This window comes from Melospiza melodia, chromosome 6 (genome assembly GCF_035770615.1).
Source record: "Melospiza melodia melodia isolate bMelMel2 chromosome 6, bMelMel2.pri, whole genome shotgun sequence".
Lineage (NCBI taxonomy): Eukaryota > Metazoa > Chordata > Aves > Passeriformes > Passerellidae > Melospiza > Melospiza melodia.
Window position 1 is genome coordinate 58,098,531 of NC_086199.1, and position 25,743 is coordinate 58,124,273.

A 25,743-nucleotide genomic window follows, 5' to 3' on the forward strand; every position below is an offset into this window, starting at 1 on the left:
ATTGCTTTGAGCTGACTGTTGTATCCTCCCCATAAAGATGCACAAATCTGTGTGTGGGAATGGCAGCTGTTTTATTTAGCACCACGTTGCTGGTCAGAAATATTTTGTCTCCCGTGGAAAGGACAGATTGCACAGCAGAAGAGACAACTTGGAATATGATGCAGTGTAAAATCATTCTTTAAATAACACCATGGTTTGTTGGTTTAATGTGGATTTCTTGGGAGGATAGGGCTACCTTTGGACACTTCCAGCTACTTCCTCACTTGCACCCAGAGCCTGCTTGTTAGCCTGCAAAGGCTGTGTCATGGCTTCCCCTACATCCATGTAAATCACCGAGTAGGGCCACAACTTGGAAAACAGACAGTGGTCATAAGGAGCAACTAGAAAATTCAAACTGGTGGTTTGCCCTCCAGGTTTTTAGAAACATCTATTTAGTGTGTGAAGCTGGACCAGTGAAGTGATATTAGGGACATGCCACAGTATAGCAGCTCAGAATCTTGCCTATCAGTTCTAGTCTGTAGTATTATAACAACTGAAATAGCAGTCATTGATTATTCTGCCTAATGCAAAGATTAAGCAAAGAAGCAAGAAGCAATTCTCACCCAGATGAGGATGATTTGGATCTTTTAGTGGCTATAACAGTAGGTCTAGAGCTAGTGAACCACAGCAGAATTCTTATTACCCAGTGTACCAAGGAAAAAAGAGACCGGGGGTTGTTAGAGAAGAATCTCAGCAGTTTTGTGTGTATAACTGCTTAGAAAAAACAAATAGGATATTATGACAGTGTAAAGGAGTTGGAGAATTGAAATCACATGGTTATAGTCACATTTTCTATAAAACTGGTGTGGTACAGAATCACTTGCAGGAGAAATTTTATTTTTGCCTTAACGCAGACAGCTGTAGGTTTAAGAACGCTTATCAGGGTGGAAGGCTAAAGGGGTTAAGGAAATAAGGCATGGCAGAAGTGACCTATGGGAACTTTCATTATTATGTGGAGCCTTGATGAGTGAAATGAGAGGAATTGCTCTCCACCATGAAAGGCTGAAATGTCGAGGGAGGAACTGCAAATTAATCTATTAAGAATAAGTAGGAGGCTGAACAGTGTGACTCAAAAGGATGGAAATATATGGAATAAACTGCAATGTAAAATCACAATGATTTCTAGACCCAGTTTTAAAGACATCCATCTACTATTTTTATCACGAAACAGGGATTTCTGTATGTGTGTATATGAGAGGCAAAGTTTAAGCAGATTAAATTGGTCTCTTTCTTTTCAAGTACTCCCAATATTTGTAATGACCAAGCCTGAATGAGAAGTTGTGTTCTGATTTGTGTGACTTTAGCCAGAACAATGTGTCAGGAATTTTTCTGATTTTTTTTTTATAAGACACACAAATAAAATGCCTCACAGGCAGTTTTCTGTGTGAAGGTTTTCCTGTTTTGCTGTGACATTTTTAACTGAATTTAGTGTTTGTAAAAGGTACTACGTGATGACATTGTGTAAGTGAAAGCCTCTTTTTATTGACAGGTCATGAAAACTCAAGGCTGGAGAATTTTCTCTATGTCGGATTGCAGAGTTACACCCCCCACAGCCTGAAGGAATGAACTTCCAGGAGGAAAAATGGTCCACATCAGTAAGTCCAATTTGATGTCAAATGTCGCTGCGTGGTTGTTTTCAAAGAGCTCGTATCTGAAGGATGTGGAGAGAGGCATGAAAAGTTACCCAACTGCCAGGACCACACATGTTATTTAATTTGTTCCCCAGCTGTGGTTTCAACTTTCTGGAGTGTCAATGCTTTGTCCACTAGTGGCTGGAGTGAGGCTTGACCCAGGTTACCAAGTGAATTTTGATGGAGCTGATAAAGCAGCAGGTCCCCAGCTCCCCTTGTGGTCCTTGGGAGGTGAGGTTCTGTTTGCTCAGTGCCAATCTTTAGGCCTCAATGTTAATCCTTTCACAAAGCTCATGTAGTTTCAGACTTCTACCTTTCCCAGCTTATTATAGCCCAGGAAGATGAGATGTGACTATGCTGAGATACAACCCCCAGTGATGGCACTTTATAATTCTGTATAACTGGAGGATTGCTATTGTAGGCAGAGAAAAAGGCAATAAAGCAGCATTGATATCCTGCCTGCCCTCTTACAGGAGTTATTGAATCAAACCTACCAGAACTGCCAGACAAACAATTTGCAGCTGCAGTCTGAAGCCTGACAATGACACAGAATCAAAAAGAAATAGTTGGAGTGCATGGGCTTGTGAACTCCTCTGCGACCCACCACAGCAGGCTCCCTAGGATTGTTCTCCTCTTTCTGGTCCTTTGCCTGTACAATTCCTTCTCTTTCCCTCCCTTTTCCTCTCTCCCATTTTCTCTCCTACATCTTGCCATTTTCAGCTTTTCACACCTTTTCCCCTTCCTTTTCTTTCTCTCTCTCATTGCCTCACTATTTCTTCTGTTGCCTCCAATACACCTCTTGCTTGTTTTTACTTTGTGAGCTCAAGTGCTCTCCCGTGTTTCTCATGTCTCCCAATTTCTCATTTCCCCAATTCTTTCTTGGTTTTGATTAATTTAGTTCCCACCCTCCCCAGTTTCCCATAGTATTTCACATCCTCCCTTCCTTGCTATACCTTTTTTTCTTTTTTTTATCTTTTCATGTGATTGTTGAAACCCATTGTTCCTTCTTTTCTGCCAGTTCTACTACCTTTCTTGAGCCACATTTAGCCAGTAGCTGACCTCTATGCTGCTCTTATCCCTCAAAGGGTGAGGATTTAAACATTTCCTGTGCACTAGGATTTCCAAAGTGTCAAACCAGCTCAGCCAAGGGAAACTTATGTGGTTTGGCTCTAACATCTATGAAGAGAGATATTGCAAAAGCCAGCATAACAGTAGCACTGACCAATGCTCTTGGGCTCGTCACCCTGCTCTTGGAGTTGGATTCTTATCAAAGCTTATCAAATTAATGGGTTCTGGATCAGACCTGCAAGTAATAGCACCCTATCAGATTTCTGTCCTTTATTTCCATAGAAATCTCAGTGCTCTTGATTTCTTCCAGTTTTGCTTTGGCTCAGGACATTATGTTTGGTTTGGGTTTTTTTTTTAAATAATTATTCTAAAGTACATATAATTTATATAGGTGTCAATGAAAAGGCACCATACTATGAAATATATTCAAACTCATATATGTGTATGTATGTATATATATATATATATATATATATATATATATATGTATGTATGTATGTATGTATGTATAAAATTCCTAGTTTTTGGGTGCCCATAACAGTTGTCTAGTATTTTGGGAAATCTTTTGTCATTCCCTTTCTTCTCTCCTAACCAGTATCTAACCATTAGCCTTCTAAACTTTAGATGTTCAGTCATCTAAATGGGTAGCAGGAGTGTTGATAGTACAAAAATCCTATTTTTTAATCTTTTTTTTACTCATTCTAAGTTACAAACTCAGTTTTTGAGGGTATTTTCAGTTAATTTGTTTTGTTTTCATATTCCTTCCTTTACTTAGTTTCTCTATTCCCTTTGCCCATCAACTTCAACGTGGAAACATTTTGATTTATTGTTCTTCATGACAATATTTGGGGAGAGCTTATAGCGTCCTTCCAGTACTTAAATAGGTGCTTACAAGAAGGGTGAGCAGGGATTTTTCCCAGTGGCAGGGAGTGATAGGACAAGGGGGGGAATGGCTTCAAACTGGAGGAGAGTAGGTCTAGGTGAGGCATTAGGAAGAAATTCTTTACTATGGAAGCAGTGTAGCACTGGAACAATTTGCCCAGAGAAGTTGTGGATGCCCCATCCCTGGAGGTGACCAAGGTTGCACAGGACTCTGAGTAACCTGGTCCAGTGACCTTTAAGGTCCCTTCCACCTCAAGCTGTGATTCACTGAGTATTACCCCACTTACTTTCAAAAGATGGTGGATCTTGCTGGTTATTTCTATGTTTTATGAGAGCCCCACCGTAAGGTGACCTCTTGAGAGGGGGCTGCTGCCAATGCCAACTTCCCTCCCCTTCCCTGGAAGGCTCTGGAGATGTCTGAGGAAGGAGTTAGGGTGCTCATCATCCCATAGGTGACCATGAGCAGGCCCAGGAACCAAGCCAAGCCCTGATGTTGTTGACATGACACCACCTTTCCTTCTGTAAAATTATGTCTAATATGAGCATGAGAGAAACCCCTCCTCCCTCTTATCTTTTGTCTGCCTCCTTCTGTCTTTCCAGCTACTGCTCCTGTAAAAGTTCAGTGCTGGTGACAACTGGAGAAAAACAGTTCCTGGCTAATCCAAACCTTTCTGCTCTGATTGGATTTTTCTCCTTGTGTCTGCTTCTTTATTTGATTTAAAACCTTCAACTCCTTGAAGGTTTTCCATTAAGATTTGGAGCACAGTTTGGAGTGGGGGAGCAGTCAGAGCATTACCTTAAAAGTGCCAGTTTATTTTTAGCTAATGGAAGAGGGGTGCTGATTGGATTAGGCCAGTGATGCAAGCACCTGGTGCAGTCTGCTATCAACACATCAACACTGGAAGGGTTAAGTACACTTCCTTTCACTTTCACTCACCCCTTTTGCCCTCTCCTGCTTTGCCTTTCCTCATCCAGTAAGTGACACTTGAAACAGCAGCAGCAGTGCAAATTCTTGGCCATGCTCTAGCCCTGGTCAATGCAGGAGTAAACCCTGCAGTCCCTCCTGGTGCTCTGCATTTGCCACCTGACAGCAGTGGATGCTCAGGAAGACCAAGGGGTAAACTTTTAAAGCTTCAGCCTGGGTTTTAGCCATGTGATGGCTATTAAAGCAATTGGGAGCCAGGTGGCTAAAATCCAGTGCAATTCTTTGTAATGGTACCCCTGAGAGTGCCCATCTCCTTTTAGCACTGCTATTGATTAGGCAATTCTTGACTTTGAGAAACAAAATTGGTGCGTGCATTAAGGTTCTTTTCCTCAATTTGGCCTGGTTAGAAATGAATCGTTCACCCCTGGCCATTATTGCAAGCAGCTTTAAGCTTTGGTAAATTTCAGTGTGATTTAAGTTTTCTATCCCCCTTCTCTGTGGAGGGCTGTTGTTTACTCATCTTTGCCAGGACATCTCCAGAGTGTTTGGTCTTTACCCTCATCTCCCACATTGATCCTGTTATCCTGTCCAGTGTGACTGTCCAAGCTCAGTAAAATGCTGGGGGCTCTATTTAATGGCTGCACACAGTGCACAGCAGGCAGGATTGAGGCCAAGGGCTGCCAGGTTTTCAGGAGGTGCAGTGCATTTTATGAGGTGTAGACCCTGTTATGCTCTAGCTTGTGGTCCAGCCCCTGCCTCTGAATGGCTGTGGAGCTCTTAGAGGGAGCACATAACCCTTGAGCAAGTTGCTCCTAAATTCAGAAACAATGAATTTTCCATGATTTCTAGGGGCTGAAGGGCCACACAGGTACATGAATGTACACTTTTGTTTGTGAGAAGGTGAAAATAACTGTGTAAAAAAAAAAAAAAAAATAAGGGAGGCAGTTCCCCAACCCTCTTATGTTTTGCATTTCCCTTCCTTTATATTATCCATTCCTTCTTATTTTTCTAAGGTGTAGGAAGATTTTTCAGCATGTTGTGTCATTATCTGTGGAGAAACAGGACAGGTTCTGTATGAAGATGTGCCCTTTGTTTTGGGAGTTTAATGCATTACAGTAATTTATGTGGGTTTTTGCATCTATTACTTTTGGATGTTCTACAGCATTTTTGTGAACTAAGTATTGCCACAAGTGACAGGCATTGGATAGCTTTTTCCTGCAATAAAAAGCAAAGTGAAAGCTGGGCTGGACCTAGATGGAAAAAGCTCTCAAGCCATCCAGAGCCTCAGCAGCCAGGTAAATCAGTGTGAAGGCTCTAGAGCCTGCTGCTGCATCACATTTCTCAGTGCTTCCCATCTCCTCCTTGTAGCCCCCTTACCACTGTCAGTAACCAGGCCAGAGAAGGTGATATCTAACATTTCTGTGTTGCCAGAAGACCTTTGTTGCGATGTTTCAGTGAGGGGTGAGGTGTAGAGAATGGAATTGGAGATGGAAAGGAAATTCACTGACTTCAGAAAAACAACTGTTTCTTATTCCTGTTTCTGTTCTAAGTGGGAGAAAGCAGCTCCTCAGGTGTCACAGTAAACTTAGGAAGTCCATCACCCCCTTGCCAAAGAATGTTGATTTAGGAGCCCCAGGAGCAGTTTTATAAGACATCCTTGTCTGTGTTGAGCTGGGAGGTTGTCAAAGCCCAAAACATTCTGCTTGAACAAGCTGTTGTATTCCAATGAGAAGTTGTTCCATCATAAAATTCACAGTCAGTTCTACTGAAAATTCGACTCATCATGAGCTTAGTTTGAAGTATGACGCCAAGATTACATGGACAGCATTGCTGTAGGACTGAGGAGCTCCAAGAAAAGGAAAAGTGTGCACCACCTCTCCTATTCCTGTCAAGTTCAATAGAAGTTTTTCTGAAAGGATATTTTTAGAAATCTTAGCAGAATGACAAATTCCAAGATCTGTTTAAAAAAAAATATATATAGATATTATGAAATTATAGAGAGCACAAATAGTGTAGAAACACGAATATTGAAAGCTCCAAGGCAGATTGCTGAAGCCTGTGTAAAAATACATGCACCTTTGGTGGTGGAGGCCTTGCCAAACTAATTAATGAAGCATATGCAAACGTTCTACTTTGCAAACATATTTTGTGTTTCATTAGATTCTCAGAAATCAGCATAGGGAATCTGAAGGAAAAGGTATTTGATCTTTAAATTTTTGTTGTTGCAGGAAAACACATCCCTATGTTGTTTTACATTCATAGCTGATGTTATGTCACAAAGTCTGATATTTGTAAAGAGCTTTATAAACCTCCTCTGTTTTATTTGAGGTTTCTCAGCCACACATCTGAAACTGGTGGTTTTCCACAAATATTTTTAGTGGAAGTAGCTTCTGTGCATAGAACTAAACTAGATATTCTCCATGTAGGTAGCTCTTACCACAAGGGAGATACTGGAGGCATGAAAATGCTGAAGGGCAGAAGGGGAGCTCCTTCTCCCAGAGTTCACTGAGTGGGCTCATGATCTGTGACTCTCATTCTCTTCTGCCAAGTTATTTCTGTTTTACAGACAGAGGGCCAAAGGGGCTAGGAGAACAGAGCTGTGCTTTGATGGGGAGAGAGGAGAATGTGCTGTCTTGAAATGGCTTCTGCTTCTTTTGTGTTGTGCTGTCCTTTTGAGCCAAATCACCAGTGGGTTTTCCAGACTGAGGAAAGCAGCAGGGATCAGTAGTGAAAGGAAGGAATTAATACCAAATTTGGTTCTACCCACAGTGTAATCCTGTTTATTTGGAAAGAAAAAAATGCCTTTCCTGAGCATAGGAAAGATTCTATGGTTAATGTATTTGCAATCAGAACTTAAGCATCCCTGAGCCAACATTCTTGTCTACACCCGTCTGTAATTTTTGGGTTTGTTTTCCCCCCACTCTAAGTGTGTCTGTCCTGCCTGTTTCAGCCTTGCAATGCCAGCTTGGAAGGTAGCCTTTGGTTCAATTGCTGCTTAACATGTCCTGTGATCTCTTTGTTTTGGTTAATGGCTCTGGTTGCTTAATTTCTTAAAGGACCTTACTTTTTCCTATATCTTAAATAATGGGCTGTAAATGTGTCCAAAGATCTGAGCATGGCTTCATTAACTCCTTCACCAGAAAACGTTTAAGTATGTTAAAGTATTAATTACAATATAAAAGTGAGAAACAGTTGTGTCCTGGTATCCTTTAGCTAAGATAAAACATTACTGTTTCCCCTGACCTCGGAAGAGCAGCACCATTTTATGTCAAGAGAAGCTGTTGTCTATTAGCAGTCAGCAGTGTTGGCTCTTGACCATTGTTTTTCTTTCCCTTGCTCCCTATTGAAGAAGTTTTGGTCCACACATTCAAACACAGGCTGAGGAGAATTTATTTATTTATGTTTTTAGTTCTCTGTATGGAAAATCTTGCAAGTAGGCATCACCTGCCTCTAGAACTGAAGTGACTGTATGTGACCAAAGGCTGCTCTTCTCTGTGCCAGTTTTTTCTCCCTAGGCAGCAAAGTTCCTCAGTGACCTCTTTAGCATCATTTCACAGCATCAAAGAACGAGTGAGTCACAACCACTCTGCTCAAACTGGTTTCCTACCCTCCAATCTCAAAGCATCTCTCAGTAACGCAGGATGGGGATGTTTCTTGATATTTCTGTCAGCAGTTCTCCCCAGAAACCACAAAATATAGCTCCCAGATTGATCCATAAAACTGAAGAGTTTTTCCAGAAATGCTGGGGGTAAACACCTGGGACTTCTCATCCCCTAAGATGAGGAGCAAATGTAGCAAGCTGTGTCAGACACCCGTGGCTTGGTTTTGCCAGGGGATAGTTCAGGTGGTTTTGTGCCTTCCAGCATTCCAGGGCTCCTCAAACCCTGGAAGAGGAATGACAAAGCAAGGTGACAAGGCTGAGATACCAGACTGGTCCTGAGGCATCCAGCCCAAAGGATGGGAGGCAGTGCCTGTGGAAGGAATGTGTTTAAGAGAGGGGTGGTATCTCACAGCTTTTGTGCCATCCTGTGTGTACATTTCCTTTCAGAGGGCCCAGGAGCTTCAGCAGGGTGCTCTGGGAGGCATCCATGAAAATGTCATCCCTGAAGCATGAGGGATGCGTTTGAATGACACATTGCAGTTCTCAGTGGGGGAGTTTTAGTTTGTTTTCCTGTGGAATAGAATACCCAAGTACAGAATTAAATCAGCATTTGGAAAACATTCTGTCCCTCTCTACGCTGATTTTCCAGAGCTGCTTTTCACTGCATGCCTAGAAGGTCCCATTCAATTAGGAAATGTAGAAGTGCGTGTACATGGTTTAAAGCAGTGCATGGGAGGCTGTTCTATTTTTCAAGCTCTTAAAAAATGTGACCACAGAGGATATCAACACAGATTTGTGGGATCATCTTAGAAAAGGTTGAATATAAAGTTTTGTTTGCAAATACATATGCCATCAAAACTTGATTTAGCAATGCTGTTTACCATTTGATCAGATAAAAGAATATTAGCTCTTAAAAATGAGATACAAACTGAATTCCCTCTTCAATGCAGTATATAACAATTCCATATTTCTCTGGGCTCATATAGCTCCTTTTTGTCATCCAAACAGACACATGCAGAAGTAGCTTTTGAACCCCTTCCCATGACAGTAGTTTAAAACAGCAGAGGTCTACATGTAAAGAAGGTTTGAAATGCCTTGTGGTGATTTTTGCTTTTGTGGTTTGAATGGCCCTGCCTGCAGCTCTTCCCCTGCTCTGCTGCTAGAATCACTGGCCAGCAGCCAGGCAGGGACCTCTGATGCTGTACCCTGATGTGGGGAGGCAAAGCCAGGGGCTGCTCTGCAAGGGCTGGTGGTGAGTAGCTGGGACGGCAGTACCTTGAACCTGCTCAGCCATGTGCCCAGGGGACTGTCATCATTGGGACTGCGGCTTTGTTTCCAAACAGAGACCCTGTTCAAATCAGAATAAACCTCTCGTTTCTTATTGTCTGGTGTCTTGCAATGGAATAACACCAAGCTTGATCCAAAGTTCACTCCACTGGTGTTTTTCTTTTGGCTGCCCTCGGCTCTGAAAGAAACCAAATAAACAGCCTGTGAGCAAAATTGTAGAGAATGATCAACGTGCAACAGTCCTGCTGTGTTTGCCTCATGCCGTCAGTCATTATGAAAGCTGCATAATTCTGGAGCAGGACAGCAATTTCCACACAGCAAATTGCAGATTGTGTTTGTCAACCCACAAAAACCATCACAATATTTGCTTTGAAATTTCACAGTGTTATCAAGGGCAAATTCACTTTATCTGTACAAACGGACCCCTCGAGAAAACTTAGATCACACATGCGAGGAAGAGCAGGCAGAACTTGGCTCTGGGCATGAGAGAAGTAAATCTGGCTTCCTTCTGTGGTGGAAATGGGAACAAGTAAGCACAAAGCTGGGGAGATACATAACTGCCAAGTTCCAGGGAGAAAATGTCAATGCAACTGAGGTAATGGTTCTCTGGCTCCCCAGATTCATACCTTGTTTGCTTTCCTACCCAGGTCCTTTGGTAAAAGCAGGAAAGTCTGCTTTTCTGCAGGTTTCTCGTGAAGCACAGCATCTTCCAGAGCACCTCTGTGCTTCTGCAGATCAAATTTATCAATTTATCCATGGTGTGAGTGAACTTACCACTACCAGAAACAGCCCCTTTTTTTCAGGTTAGAACCATCAAAAAATTAGTTTCTGTGCTTTATTATTTTATTTGGGTTATCAAAGGAATTTAAAAGTTTATGTTATTATTCAGCATTGCAGACATCACTGAGTTTAGTCTCAGTTTTAGGTGAAAAGGGTTTTTTTTTACATTCCACCACTTATCTTGATGGATTCTGTGTGTGCCAGAGGCAGTGGTCTTAACCCTGGATCAAAACCTAATCTCTCCTGCTTCTGTAAAACCTTTCCCTCTAATTCTCTCTCTAGCAAATTATATTCTGTTCTTTGCCCTTGAATAATTTTAAAATGTATAGAATAAAGTGTGAGTGTGGGGGTTCTGTTCCATTGAGTGATACCTGGTAATCAAAATACTGCATTCATATCTTGCTGCAATGATCTCATTCCTACTGGGACAGCACTCCTGCGAGCGCAGGCCCGTGTTGTGTTCATCCTGTTACAACCAGATAAACTCATAATGTAGACAGATAAGAGCTATACTCATTAATCTATTAATTGCCTATTGTCAGTTGTCAATATGTTTCGCTTGATGGGAAGCAGGAAGATTAGCTTGTATTGTGAGGGTGTCGTTCTGTGCTCTGTATTACCATTATTTTATTTTGATGTGTGGCATGCTAGGAAATTACATTCAAGCTCGTGGTGTCTCACCCGAACAGAGTAGAGCTTGCTGCTCTTTGGGTTCCTGGAACCAAAAAAGTGCCATTGCCCAAAGAAAAAGGTTTTTTTTCAATCAGGGGACCCTGAAAGAGCTGTGACTGTGTTGAGTAACACAATTTTTTATGATGGGCATTCAGGACACTCTTAAAATCAACACAGCCTGAGATACCCTGATTTCCTGGGGAAGCTGAAACTCTGTGGGGACTTCATTGTTCGCTGGAAATTTGAGACTGATTTTGTCTGTGACTGGAGCTGCTGGAGCAAGATTTTATTATAATTGTGTGACCTTTAATACACCATGAAGAGGTTTCAACTTCTCTATTTTTCTAGCCTATAACAAATCAAATGTTTTACTATAATGTACAGTCGCCAAGTTTACACCTTAAGAAGGGTGATTTTCAAGGGCTTATCTCTACAAAGAACAGCAGAGCAGAGACAGTTTAAAAAAAAAAAAAAGAAAGAAAAAAGAAAAAAAGAAGGGAGAGGAACATCATAGAAGCACTTTATAGACCTAATTGAATCACAGCTTTAAGTCATTTATATCACGGCCAAAAAGCCCATCCATGTGTGCATTTAATAATGATGGCCAATTCTGAACGAAGACTGGAAATTTTCCTCTCCATGGCTTGAAGCAAAAAAAAACCTCACTGTTTCTGAGTTGGTAACTTGACCTGTTTGAATTATTCCATTACTTGTGAGATTGTCAGCCAGGTGGCCAGTGTTTAAACTCCGAGGACAGATCTGGGAATTGGTTTTTGTGGAGCTACCATGGTGAGGAGCAGCTGATGATTGGGCAGCTCAGGCATTTTCTAGGCACCCTTGGGCAGCTCTGTCTGACAAACATCAGCTCATCCCTGGGGCAGGGAATTTTGTGCCATCCATGCACAGATGTTAAGGACACAGGCAGATTTTCCATATTATCCAGGACACCTATTAGGTAGTACACGCCTTAAGAACCCACCTCTCTTGATTTTTACCAAGTGAAGTATTTTACTACTTCAAGGCAGCCAAGATGCATTCCCTCTGGCTGCAGTAACCCCAACAATGGATGTAGGAATCCATTGGAATAGGAATTCCATAAGAATTTACAGGATCCAGAACTCTCTGTTATGATTATCAAGGTTGGTCACATAGACCAGTGTTTAAACAGATGCATTTTCTCATGATGTGTGTATGGCACCAGGGCTTTATTTCAGATTTCCAAGGGGATAAAAAGCATAGCTGAAACCCACATGGGTCTTTCAATATCCAAAGAAATTCTGTTTTCTCTAGCTATTTTGCTCTTCTGGAGTTCCTTTATTCTGTGAAACATTAAGGAGGAAAACATATTTAAATTATGTGAAATTATATAAAGGAAGAATGGAAGAAAAAAAAAATCTTCCTTTTCAGTGAAAATGTGCCAAACCCCTTTAAACTGAGGAAATTACTTTTCTCAAATATCGTTAATGTTTTAACTTATTTTTTGGAAAGCCACAGGCATTACAATTTTAATCTTTCTCATCTCCTCTAACCTTCTCCAGAAGAGAAGGCATTTTGGAACCTGACACAAGAGCAGAAGGCAAAGTAGGAAAACCAGAAAAAGAATGAAGAGGAAAATCTCTGGCTAGCATTCAGATATCTGTATTCACTGGACACCAGTCAGATATTTGTATTCAGAACCTCAAAGGTAGCAAGTGATAGAAAGGTGTGAATGGAAGTTCAATGCTTTGAAAACTTATTTAAGAGTAAATGTGATCCATTTAAATGCCTCCAAAATAGAAAAATTCAAAAATACGGAATTTTTTTACATCTTTCAATTTCAACAAACTATTTTACTTTTACATGAATATGGCTGAACCCAGGGTACCCTACAGATAAAATGCATGTCATATCCTTTCCATAAGTATTTCTTCACTGATGGGGACTGAATTGCAGAGATTAAATGCTTCACTTCTGGTCCCACAGCAAACACATGGCAGAGTCTTGAAATGGAGCCAGCTGTCCCAAGTTTGAGATGAGCCCCTAAGCCAAAATCTCTCTCCCTTATCATCCTTTGTTTCTCTTTCTTTCCAGTACCTCCTCTAAGCATTTATTCTGCTTTGTTCATAGAGATCAGTGGTCTCAGCTTGTTTCAAGCACCCTAGAATTTGACCCTTTATGGGTTTTTTTCCTTTGTACATTTCCTATATATTGAGCTGCTAGCTCTGCATTTCTCCTTGCTCCTGGATCCCTCCCTACTGTGCAGAAGGTGACAGCCTCAGGACCACAATGTTTTGTCATTTTTGACCTGCAGGACGGTGCACACCCCTTTTTAGCCCATGTCCCATTGTAAGTCATCCCCTTTTGATCCAGTCTCCATCCCCTTTTATTGACCAGCTCCCCTATTTCCACCAAATGTTTCAACCCTGCTGCCTGCTCCCTTTGTGCTTTGTTTAATTCACAATATTTCTGCAGCAGAACTGAGTCTGCCATCAGTTTGTTTAGGGGGCAGAAGACAAAGCCAGGCTGGTGCTGGTGCTGATGAATAGGTCACTGGTGATAGCAACCCATGCTGCAGAAGTCAGCCCCCACTGACACTGTTTTCAGTCCACTTGAATGGGAGCTCCTGGGAGCCTTTCTTTCAGGAGCCCAGGGGTGAGGGAGGCAGGAAAAGGCAAAGAAAGGGAACAGAATAATTAGAGCAATGATGCTCCAGCTTTCTCAGTTGTGTGTGGATTGGCTGATCAAAATGAGCAGTACTTTGGGCACCTGTAGACGTGGCAGGTGAGGGGGTTGCTCCCTTTTCCCTCTGTGGCCTCTGCAGTGAGCACAGTGACTTGCATTATCTCTGGGTTTTCTCTCTGTTGTTAGGTTAGGCACTGTCACCTTTAGAAACAAGACCTTCATGAGGCCATGCACTTATTGAGTGAGGTGTAGCAAGGATCAGGAAGGGAATTGATGCTGGTCTGGGCCATCCAAGGAAGATCAAATCCAGTGCTACAGCTCTGGCTTCTCCCAAATGAGCTGAAACAACCTCTGTGGTGCCTCACTGCAAAGCCAGGATAAGAGAGAGAGGTGCTGGGGATGCACATAGCAAACCCCATCTTCCAGTGCTTCTAGAACACACATCACTCATCCTGAGGTAGATTCTAATTATAAAATTTGGGGTTTTTTTCTATCCAAATTAAGTCCGTTTTATTTAGACACAATTGGAAGCAGCAACCATCTTTGTCAGAGGATTCTGAGACTCAAACTGTAGGGCAAAACTATTTGAGTTATAAGTACAGGAAATGATGGGTATAAGTAAGGAGAACATTGGTTGAATGGGCAAGACTGGTGAAACAGCACTTTATTAATCAGAAAGCCGGTTTCTTAAAATGTAGTAGGCAAGTAGTTTGAACAGGCTTACAAGAGACATCCAGAAATTCCAACAGAAATGCAAAAGAAGAGGTAGATACTGAAACATTTAAAATCTAACCTTTAAATGTGAATTAATAGATTTTCTTGAAGACTTTCAGACATTTAAATCTTTTTCACAGATTAAATAGCATAAATACTTGGGGAAAATGGGCTTTTCCAATTCAAATAGGAAACACATTTTATGAAAAAAAAATCCTGGATGTAATTTTAGCATAGACAAAGAAGGTTAGAAACACCAGTGCAAGAGTAAAGGGGTCAACATAAATTTGTTTCTGTTTCTGAATTGCATGTAACTAAAAGTGGTCAAAAATGGTAGAAAATAACACTGAATAATTTTTGTGATTTTTTTTCTGAATATCTCTCATTGGTCAGAAGAAAACGTAATCACACAGAATATACAATTGTACGTACATATTTCTTTTATACTCTGCTCCAAGTTTTGCATAGGCTGTTTACTTTAGGGAGCTCATTTTCAAATAACTTTTTTCACATTCTGCAAAACTTTTGAGGCCTCATAGTAAATTTCACATAGCTGACCAGTACGGCAAGAAGCTTGTTATTTAGTTTGTATTTATGAAGAGTACTGGCTGCTTGCTTTATTCAGTAGCAGTCTCTTTCTGTTAGCATAAAATACAAAGACTGTGATGATAGGATGTCAATAATCAGAAGAGGGAAGGCATTAAGTTTTGGAATATAGCATAACTTCCAAATCGTGTGGTCTTGAGAAATTATTAATGTTTTGATGCTATGCCAGCTGTAAACAGAGCTTAAAAGTGATCATTGCTGGGATGGGTTGGTTTCTCTTTGAGCCTTCTTTTCTCCAGGCTAAACACTCCCAGCTTGCTCAGGTGCTCCTCACAGGACCTGTGCTCCAGAGCCTCCCCAGCCTCATTGCTCCTTTTTGGACTCTCTCCAGCCCCTCAATGTCTGTCTTGTAGGGAGGGGCCCAGACTGAACACATGGAGGTTTATTTAGAAACTGCTTCAGGGAATCTAACCTGGGTCTTAATTGCTCTCTGTGATCTGTTATAGCTTTCCCAGCTCCTGTGGTTTGTCCAAGCTAGTGGGATTTTTGGGGAGATTAATTTTTAGAGAGATTAATAGATTAAATTTTGAGAAATTATTCTACTTAAATGGTTTCAAGCTCTTGAAAGTATCAGATATATATTTATATAATTTGATACAAAATCTTTTGATTTAAGGTTCAAAAACAGATTAGAAAATGTGTAAAATTGTGGTCAAGTTGGAGTGCAATGTTTCAAAGTTGCTGAAACAATATATTTGATCAAAATGATCAAATTGAGTAGCCTTCTAAGTTTTAATTATGGACACTTTAAAGATTTTAAAGTGGTTTTAATGCAGATTTGGGACTGGAAAAATATAGAACCTCAAAAAAAATTCAGAAGGAGAAAAAACTGTTTCTGTTTGATTTCTCATTATTTATATCATTATTTTAGAATGTTACCATTCTAATTTGTGGTATTTTACACTTTACATTGCAGCAAGGCAAACACAACCTTATAAATAAGGATAAGAATGCAGAATCTCTTGTAGAATTGGGACCCAATGATATCATAGGAATAACTGAAAAGGAAACAAATGCTTTTATATATTTTCCAACATTTTATAGTCTTCTGGTTTTATCAGACTGAGTGAGAGTTGTATGACCATTTAGTTTCATATAGGAAATAGTTTTTTCTTACGTCAGAATCCTTAAAATTCTCGTTTAAAAAGGAGGAAATCTGGACTGCTCTCATGACCTGGCAATTAAGCCAGAATTTTCACAAAATAATCAGTATTGAACATTTGAAGAAAAAGCTTATTTACATGTGAAATATGAAGGCAACTTGAAAGTCTGTCTCTGAGAGCCCTTTCTGCTGCTGGCACATCACCTACACAGTGAAAATTACTATTCTGCTATCGGCAGGGATTAACACTCACTCCTTCCACTTTGCAATATGCTTTTTGAAGTGTCCTACCAAATTAGGATACCTTGCAAGAAAACTTGGGGAAAATATTCTATTGCAGATGATGATTTTGAATTCCAGGCACTTTATCTTACAATCCTTGATTCTGATTTCATAGTGTAATGATTATTGTGTTTTCCACCCCCCATGGTGGCTCATTGTGCTGGTAATCACATTGCAGCAGTGTGAGTTTGTAGGAGTATGTTCTTAGCAAAGTTTGGAGCTCCAGGACCTTGATGAGGCTCCACTGTTCACAAATATCACAAATAAATAATTTCCTAATAGTTCTGGTCTCTAGCTGGTGCTCTTTTGACACACAGTGCTTTCAAATCAGATTGATTGCCTCTCCAGAGAGGGTTCCCATGGCAGTGTAGGGATGATGGGTCCTTCAGCCTTTACCAGGGCATTCCTTTCTCTTTCAGGTTCTGATTGGGGTGGTACATAACATTTTGTAGAGGTTATACTCAGTTGGTTTGTCAGTGGGCTCAACACAGCACTGAGAGAGAACAGGCACCAGCTTAGTCTGCACATTGCTGATGTCCAGAGACAGCTCAGCAGAGAAGCTTGAATGGATCGTTTTGGAAGGACAGTATTACCCCATTGCTTTCATGCAACTTACCCATCCTGCCCTCTTAATTTATATTCACAGAAGCCCCTTTTTTCATGTTACAGTGGTGAAAGAAGCCTAGGACAGCAGTTACCTACCCAGTAAAACAGCTGAAGCATTGCATCTGCTTTTAGAAGTAACTTATCAGGCAGGAGTGAGGAGAAACCAAAACCCCAGGTCCTACACCACTGGGCACAGACCTCCCTTAAATGTTCTGTACATCAGCAGGGGTGGCTAAAAGCAAGAAAATTCTGTAAGGAAGCTATTAACAGCCTGATGGGCAAAGCAGTGTGTTCTAGGGGAACCTGCTGAACTAAAGGAGCAAAGATGAGGTTCTGCTGAAATTTAAAAGCAGTGAACTAAGGTGAGAATTCCTCTGGAAAACCACATCTGTGTTTAACTGAGGGTATGTGGATGCACAGCTCCACAGCTGTAAAATTACCCAGGTACTGTGAGCATTCAGCAAACACACTTTATTACCCCAAATCTACATTTACAGGTATGCAGTAAAACTTGAGCATTAAACCAACATCATCAAGTTGTTTTATAGAGCTCCAGAAGTGAGATAACCTTAGGAGTTCCTCCACCCATCTGCACAGCTCTGAGCTTCTTCCACTGGAGCTAATTTAGAAATGTTGGCAATCTTGGTCCTATTAAACAGAGTTTCATGGGCTTTCAGATGACTGGAGCATTCTTTGTGGCTGAAAATAAAATTTGCAGAAGTTAATTTTCTTAAATGAATGCCCAGTGTGAGTTGGTGTCTCATGGCAGAAAGGTACAATGCAGCAAGAGAAATAATTGCTTCTGCTGCCCCCTTGATTTTTCACTAAGAGAAGCACAGCTGTGCTGAATATGAGAGGCAGCACTGCTACCAAGATCTGGACAAGTAGGGAGATGCCAGTTATGCACAATTTTTGCTGAAGTATAATAAAAGTACTCTGCCAGCTTATGGGATGTATCACAGCACTATTTTGTTAAAACAAGAAGTTGTTATTTTCATTTATCACAGTAGCTCAGGTGTGTTTTGGTCTTCCTCTGTCCTTGTCATCCTCTCAATTTGCTGACTCCATTTAATTTCATCACAAAATTTGAAGAGGTTAGTACTTTTGTGTCACTCTCGAGTACTTCTGAAGGCTGCAGGAGTTTACTTTCTGCATTTTCAGTTCATTGAGCTGCAGATAGATGTTCTTTCTCATCTAAAACTCATCATTTCCTTACCACTGGAGAAAAAAAAAAAGGTACATTTAGGAAATTAGTGTGTGGCTTTTTCAATTTGTTCCACATACAACTGCTCATCAACAGTACAGAAGCAAGGAATTGGCACACAGCTACGAGTGTGTGCTCAAATTAAAAGTGTGCTCTGCACATTTAGTCTGGTGCTGTGCAGAGATTACAGGAGGAAAATACTTTTATCAGGCAACTAAAAGCACATTAATGCCAGGGAAAGCTGTTTCCACCTCCTACCTTCTTTGTAAGGCAGTAAATGAGGAGAGGAGCCACAGCAGAGTCTGTGTGCAAGTTGTGCTTGGAGTGACTCCCCTCAATCCTGAACACTTGGCTGGCATTAATGGCCACAGCTCTGGTGTCTCCACTCACCCCTCTCCTGTTTTAAGGGCAGTGGAGTGTAAGCAGTAGCCTCACAAAACACCTATTGGATAGTGATTGAAGAAAAACTCATTTGTTAATTATAATAATATTGGAAATCATAGAAACTTTAAAATTGGAAAAGACCTTTAAGGTCATCAAGTCCAAGAGTTGAAGCACAGGAAACTGAAGAATGAAGATGCAAAGTAAAAGCCTGAATTTTCCCACCCAGACCCTACAGTGATGATGGCTGGCTGTGGAGCAGGCCTTGGTTCTGAGGCAGGGAGGATTGATTTGTAATTACCATGTGATAGCTGGAAATTCAGGGTGATTTCTGTGCTTTTGTAGAAGGTGGCAAATAAAATGTTTTAACTTCTTTCAGATTTTTTTGGGAGGTGAGGAGATTACTTTCTCATTAAATTTTTAGCCTGGGAAAGAGAGAAAAAAAATCGAACCTAAGGAAATTATTTCACTTCATGTATTTTGAGGGTAAGTTTTCCACTCTGACTCTGTGTTTCACCTCATTCTCTAAAATTCAAAAGGCAATTTACACTTTTTTTCTATTTTAAAAATACTGTGTGCTCAGCTCTCAAATATGGCCATGGTTAGCCTTTGTGCCACACAGTGCCAGAATCTCTCAGAGAAATGTGCTCGTTATAGAATAAGATGTGCATTTTTTTATTTTACCATATAAGCCATGAACTAAATCTCTGCCTGCCTTTCTTGCACCCCCAAAAATGGGGATCTGGGAGTTACAGTATGGAGCAGCCTATTGTGGCTCCTTCACTTATGCAAAGAGGTCATGGATGATGGAGTCTGGAATACAAAAGGTGTAGGGCGCTCTGCATCTGCAAGGAGAGGATCAAAACAAATCTCCTTTATCTAATGCAGAACCTATTACTGAATCAAACATGGGGATGTGAAGGGTCCAAGTGTGTTTCAATAATCTGTGTTACAAACAGACTGTAATCTGCACAATTAAGCTCCTTGGAGTTGGCAGGATTTTGTGCAGTTAGCAGTTTTCCCCTTGAGTCAAGGTCAGAAAGAGGGGAGTGAATTAAGCGATGAGTAACTTTTTAAAGGTATTATGTAATTCCATTGAACATTAGAAATATTTTCTTCATTGTGCTGGTGTCTTTAGGGAAGAGTGAGTTGTGTGTCCTAATTTAAAAGCCTGCCTGTTCTGAGAGTAGGGGCAGGCTGTACAATAAACCAAGGAGGCAAAGGGAATAGGAAACCTCCCTGTGGCTGGGACCTGAGCTGCCAGCCTGTGTCCGATTGTGGCACACCCTCTGCTCATGTGAATGTCACCTTAGAGTTGCCCTTAACAGCTATCCCTGTTTTCTAGGTTCAGGGAGAAATGCCTGAGACTTTGCTTACTCCATCCTGGGTGGATGGCTTGCTATCCAGACCATGATTTCTCCTTACAAATGTGATTCTCTGTCCTGCAGGGAGATAGAGCATGTGCAGTTCCACCCAAATGGGTGGTGTAGGGTTTCTCTCACAGTAGGATCGCCTCTTTTCTTGATTACCATGATGAGAAAGCATTTTCATTTAAATAGGAAAATGCTTGAATGGTTTTCTTGTCCCTTGTCCTCCTCTTGGCAGGCAAAGGCACGACTGGGGCACTGAGTTTATCACAGGCCAAGGGGGGAATTCTCTTAGGAGCCTCTTGTTGAAATGTTGGCAAGACATCACTGAGCAGTTCTAAAGACCTCGGGAAGCCCCAAATGTGTCTGCATTTTCCCACCACCAGTCTTGAATGTAGTTGTCTCTTTGGCTCTGCAAACTTTGGGGGAACATCAAGGTATGTCCTCGCAGGCTCCACAGTGTGCTCTTCAGCATAGGGGCAGCCCCACAGGACAGGGAGGAAAGCTGATTGGAAAGGGAAACCACCACCCACACACTAATCTTTTTGTTTCCCATAGCTTTTCGGGTTTTTTCTTCACCTTTTCTCCTCCACAAAATAAACTCAAGGGAAAGGCATTATTTGCCAGAATCTTTTCTGGGAGAGTGAGCTGGAGAAGCTGCGGTGCCTTTGCTGCACACAGATTCTCAGATCCTTCAAAAGCCTCTGTCCAGCTGCCTCGCTCTCTCTGCCGCTGTGTGGTGCGGTCTCACTTCCTTCATCTTTTGTGTCTTGCCACTACAGTGTAAAATCAGGGGGAAACAATTTTCCTCCACTTACACTTCACCATTTTGGGGCAAATTAATTCTGCTCCCACTTACTCAAAGAGATGCTTGCAGAATCGTGGAGGGAGGCAGCAGAGGAGAGGTGGAATTTTTTCTCTCTGTGCATGGAAATCAAATATGGCCTGACCAAAGCCTCCTTTTCTTTCTGTCCTCCTCGCCCCCTTTTATCTTTTCTGTTTTTATTTAGGTGTTAAGTGTTTACTAAAACCATTTCAAACCACAGCTTAGCTTACTATTTGAACCAAAACCGTAATAGAAAAATACTTTCCCTGTGTTGTTAAAATGCAACTCAATTCCTGCTCAGTTACCCACACTGTAAACAAGAATGTGCATTTGCGGTTGATATACAGAATATATTTTTTGTTAAATCAGGGAATGGTTTAAGAATTAAACTAGCAACAAGATGAGGAAAAAACCCTCAGAGCTGTAATCAAACATCCATTCCAACAGCTGAAACATGTTATTACATCTTTCAGCTGATTTATCGTACCCAAAGAGATTTCATAATCATTCTCAGTATTAAAACAAGGGGAATAGAGGCACATTTCAATAACAATGATTGTTGTTTGGAGAATGCCAATCATGTCTAGGAGTGTTATTTACATCAGACAATATGTAGATATTGTGCCTCCAAGCCTGTTCCTGTTCGGTTTTGTTCTTTGACTTACACAAATGAATGCTAAGAAATGTTGACAAGGAGGTTCAATAGCTAAATACAATAACCGGGGTCCTGCTGGCTTCCTTTGGGGAGGAGAGGAATCTTTACCACAAGTGTAATGCAAGCTGATGTAGAGATAAATGCAGCTATAAATGTCTGAGCTGTCTTTGGTGTGAAAGGTGGGGAGAGATTCAATCCGTGTACCAATTTTAATTTGTACTCACACATTAGCTATTGCTAATTCGAGAACAATTAAAAGGCAGGAATGAGAAAAGCAGATGTGTGTGGAGCAGTGGAATGTATTGCAGAGAAGCTGGCTTCACTGTGTGTTATTTTCTAACACGCAGTTTTATTTTTGCTGGAGTCTGTCACAAATTCTAAAATACCATTACAGAGTTAGCAGATGGTTCCCAAGTATTCATACCTGATAAAGCCTCCTGGGTGATCAAGCACTGAAAAATCAATATATTTTTCAACTTTCAATGGCTAGCTATTCAGTTTCATTACATCTTGCTATTCCTCCATGGCTACTGTGATATGGACACTTACTTCACCATTGCATTAAGCTCTAATCTCCGGGCCAGCTGATAGAGGCAGTTAATGAATAGCTGGAGTACCACCTCGGTATGCTTCACAATTCTTCTGATCTCAGTAGGATGTTTCGAGTACTGTGATCTTGTGCTTAGTAACACCCCAGTTCTTCCCCCTCTTTTTTTTTCCACACATGCACAGACACCCTTCTCCAGCTGTCACCTTGCAGAGCTTTAAAAGGAAAATGCAGTAAATACACATTTTAGCAGAAATATTTTGCTGTGACATTTGACTCTTCTAAATAAAGAATATCAGCGAGTCACAGTAAGTGGGATCCATGCCCTCTGGGTGACCATAGGAGCCATATTCTTAAATCTATCATTTTCAATAAAGCAGCAACCACAGATAGGTGTTTAAAAAGTCCTGCTTTGGTCTCTAGGTTATCTACATCCCCCACAAAATAGCTATGCTCTCTGACTGACTGGTAATGCTTCTTTAATTTTTTCTTTTCCCTTCTCCTAACTTAAATATGTAGCATGGGAAAGTAAGCTGGCAGTAAACAACAAAGCGTGAGTCAGCTTTGTAATTATTACAGATACCAGAGTATTGGTCTTTGTCATGCATTTTGGACTTCCTTGGGGTAGATTTCTAATGTGGGGCATCTCTTCATGCTTCAGTTTGCATGGAAAAGTAAGTGTGAGTTAAATGCTAGTGCATGCATAAAGGATGTGCCTGCACGTGGCCACCCTTATAAACTGGTATCCTATTTTTTAAAATTCTCCATTAGTATTCAATATTTCACTGAATTTTACCATTGCAGTTTAAATGAGGTTGTTGTGAGGGTTTATTCTCATTGTTTTTACACATCAGTCCAAGCCCAGTGACACAGACCAGGCTTATTTTACATGCACCCAGGCACCATGACATCAGTAAGCCTGGGGCATGCAGAAAACCTATTGAGCCTGATTAAGGCATGTCTTAAATTTCAGACATAGGTCTTAATTCAGTCAAAAGTGCAGGAGATGAGAACCTCTGTTGAAAATGGAAGCATAAATACAAACCACATGAATATTTCCCCTTTCTTAACCGCACGAAGGGCAAGAGCGAGCCTGTGTGTGCCATTGCTGCATGGAGGAGGTGGCTGCTAATTAGGAAGAGCCCTTTCCATGCTCAGTGTTTGTGCCAGGCGGTTTTCAGGCAGTGCTGGCCCCCAGGGACCCCTTGCAGTTAGCCCAGCAGTGGGAGGAGGCTGAGGCTCCTCACTGGCACAGGATCCACGTGCCCGAGCAGCCTGGGCTCGGCGCTGCCCACAGCAGCGCGCTCTCCTTTGATGGTGCCCTCTGTGATGTCTGAGATCAGGAGCTGGCTGCCGTGTGTTTCATGTGTCAAATCCTGTCCAGGGAAATGCCACGGGGCCAAACTCAGCAGGGTGTCCTAGGGCTCAATTCCTTGCTTTCTCCGTGGAAAAAGTGGCTTTAGCATTTATTTTTTTTAGGTTGGTGGGAATTGGTGGTTGAAGTCATTATAAATTTTTGTTTGTTCTTGATTTGGGCTGCAGGCATTCAACCTGTGCTGCCTGACCGCAGGAGCCAAATAACTTTGGAGAAAAAGACCTGTGTCATCTGCAGGCAGTTTTATTAACATCTGAAGCACACAATTGTGCCATGTAGGACCCGAGTCCACGCTAGAGCCCTTTCATTACCCTGCTACACGGCTGGATTTATGCTGGTGGAAGTCCTGGCTAAAAAAGCTTTTGTACAATGATTAATTGACCTTAACAAGTTTAAGGATGCTTATTTGCACACAGTTACGAAGTGTTGCAATATGTCACAAATGAGAGCGGCTTCTATTATAAACATAATGGCATAAACAGTGAAAGCTGGTTATATTTCCTTAAAAGTTCATTGCAGGGAAATGGGGAAGCTTGAGAAGCTAAACAAATCCAGGCAATAATGGAAATGTAGCATGAAATTACTTCTGTAAACAACAGCCATTCATTATTTGAACATTTTTCATAAGAGAGTCAGCAGACGAGCGTTGATGTTAAAGGGTGTGTATGGAGGGGGAGGAGGAAGCAGGGAGATTATGAATTTCGAAAGAAATCTTCTAGGGCTATATAGACAGACGTACATCTGTTTAAAAAAAAAAAAAAGAGGCATGTAAAGCACTGATTGATCCCTGAATATTAACAATCGATGCCATTTTCTTCATTAACTTCTGAGTGGAGCACAAAGAAAGGTATATTTGATTTAAGGGAAAGAGAAGGGAGCACTATTTAATGTTGATTTGGTGTAGTGAATAACCCCAGAGAGAAATGTAAATACCAGGCTGCAATAACATGACAGCACACTAATCATATTTACAAACGATATTAAATCTGTCCATTGTGCTTGCCTGGCTGCGGATTGGCCCGACTGTAATTGTCACTGTAACCAGCGCTGGCTTGTGGGAGAATTTAACTGCAGTGATATAAGGTGAGTGCTAGGCTTATTATTACTTTATTATTACCCGGTTTATGTTTATTAAAACAATTTGTCATGCAGAACAGGAGTGGGAGAATGGGAACATTAAATCGTGCTGTACTCAACCTGAAGAAATGAGTTACAATAAAATTAATGGCAGGCAGGCCACAGCTGACACTTGTAGCCGTGTGGAGCAGCTACACACTGGTTCGTTTCATTTGCTGATCGTTTCTTGTTAGGGTCACGCCATTAAACTTACATATTGAGAACTACTGAAAATCTGAGGCAATGAAGGTAAAGTTTATGAAGCAAAAGTGGGGGTTTTTTTCTGCTGCTAATGCATTCCTTTCAATTATTACAGAAATCAGGAATGCAGATTGAAAGTTTAAATCATACTGAGTTATTAAAGGCATGTGTTGGAGTGAATGTCCTTCAATTTTACAGAGGCTTAGAGAGCTGAGAAAGAGCTGAGTTTAGGCTAAAGTGAGACCATTCTCTAAAGGCTTTGAGCAAAGAGAACAGCGAGAATAGTGGTCATGAAAGGTCTCATAACAAGTTTAATAAAAGCTGCTTTATTTTCTTTCCCTGGAACTCAAGGGGTCCTTATTTGATATCTTCAAATTTATTTCAGCCCAAATCTTCATTATTTTAAAGTAGAGGCAGGAGGCAATGACCATGGGAATAGCATTGAGCCTCTTGGAATTCAGCAAAGAGGCACAGTGACACAAACCCCTCTTGTGACACAATTACGGAAGAAATTAAAAGTGTCAGGCTCTATGTACTTTAGCTGCATAGAAGAAATCTGGCCTCCTGATGAAACATCTTTGTACATGAAAAAGTAATACCCTGCCCTTGTTTCCCATTATACAACAATGTTAAGGAGTCTTCTGGGGTGATTATTAGGGATTTGGTGAAGCACAATAAATGCTGAAGATTAAATCTGAGCACTAGCAATTAGTATTGGGGGAGGAAGAGCTCTTTTTTTTTTTTTCTCTTTTTCAAAGTATTTATTAATGAAGCTATTTAAAGAAAACCCAGCCAACTGCTGCAGTTAGGAAATGTGAACCTTTCATTTCTAGCAGTTTTATACTTGTGCAAGTCCTACAAAGTCCATGGGGTTATTCTTGATTTATACCAGTGTGAGAAAGTAGAAGATCTGGCTGTCTCTGTGGGATTTTTTTCCCTCATTTTCCTTTTTTTAAACTAAGATTTTTTTTTTAAAGTCTTGGAGAAAGCCTTCAAAGGGTGTATTGAGCCACATGTTCTCTGCCTGTGTCCCCAGTCACAAAGTCTGGGCCAAGCATCCAAGAGTTCAGCATCCAACCACTATAACAGAGCACCAGAATGAGAGCTGAACTCAGGAAAATCCAGTTTGTTGAAGTGAATGAAGATATTTTAAAGACATTCTTTTAGAAATCTGTCTTGTCCTTTTGGTTTTTCAATAAGGGGAATGGTAGATGA

The 25,743-nt window shown here is 41.0% G+C and overlaps 1 long non-coding RNA gene across 1 annotated transcript in view; it reads left to right on the top strand.

Annotated features, from left to right (window-relative positions):
• The window catches only part of LOC134419396 (uncharacterized), a 313,894-nt gene that overhangs the window by 209,407 nt on the left and 78,744 nt on the right, over nucleotides 1–25,743 (top strand). The window contains exon 11 of the long non-coding RNA XR_010028034.1: nucleotides 1,529–1,634. This is a non-coding gene — a long non-coding RNA (uncharacterized LOC134419396). The remainder of the gene's footprint in view (nucleotides 1–1,528; nucleotides 1,635–25,743) is intronic.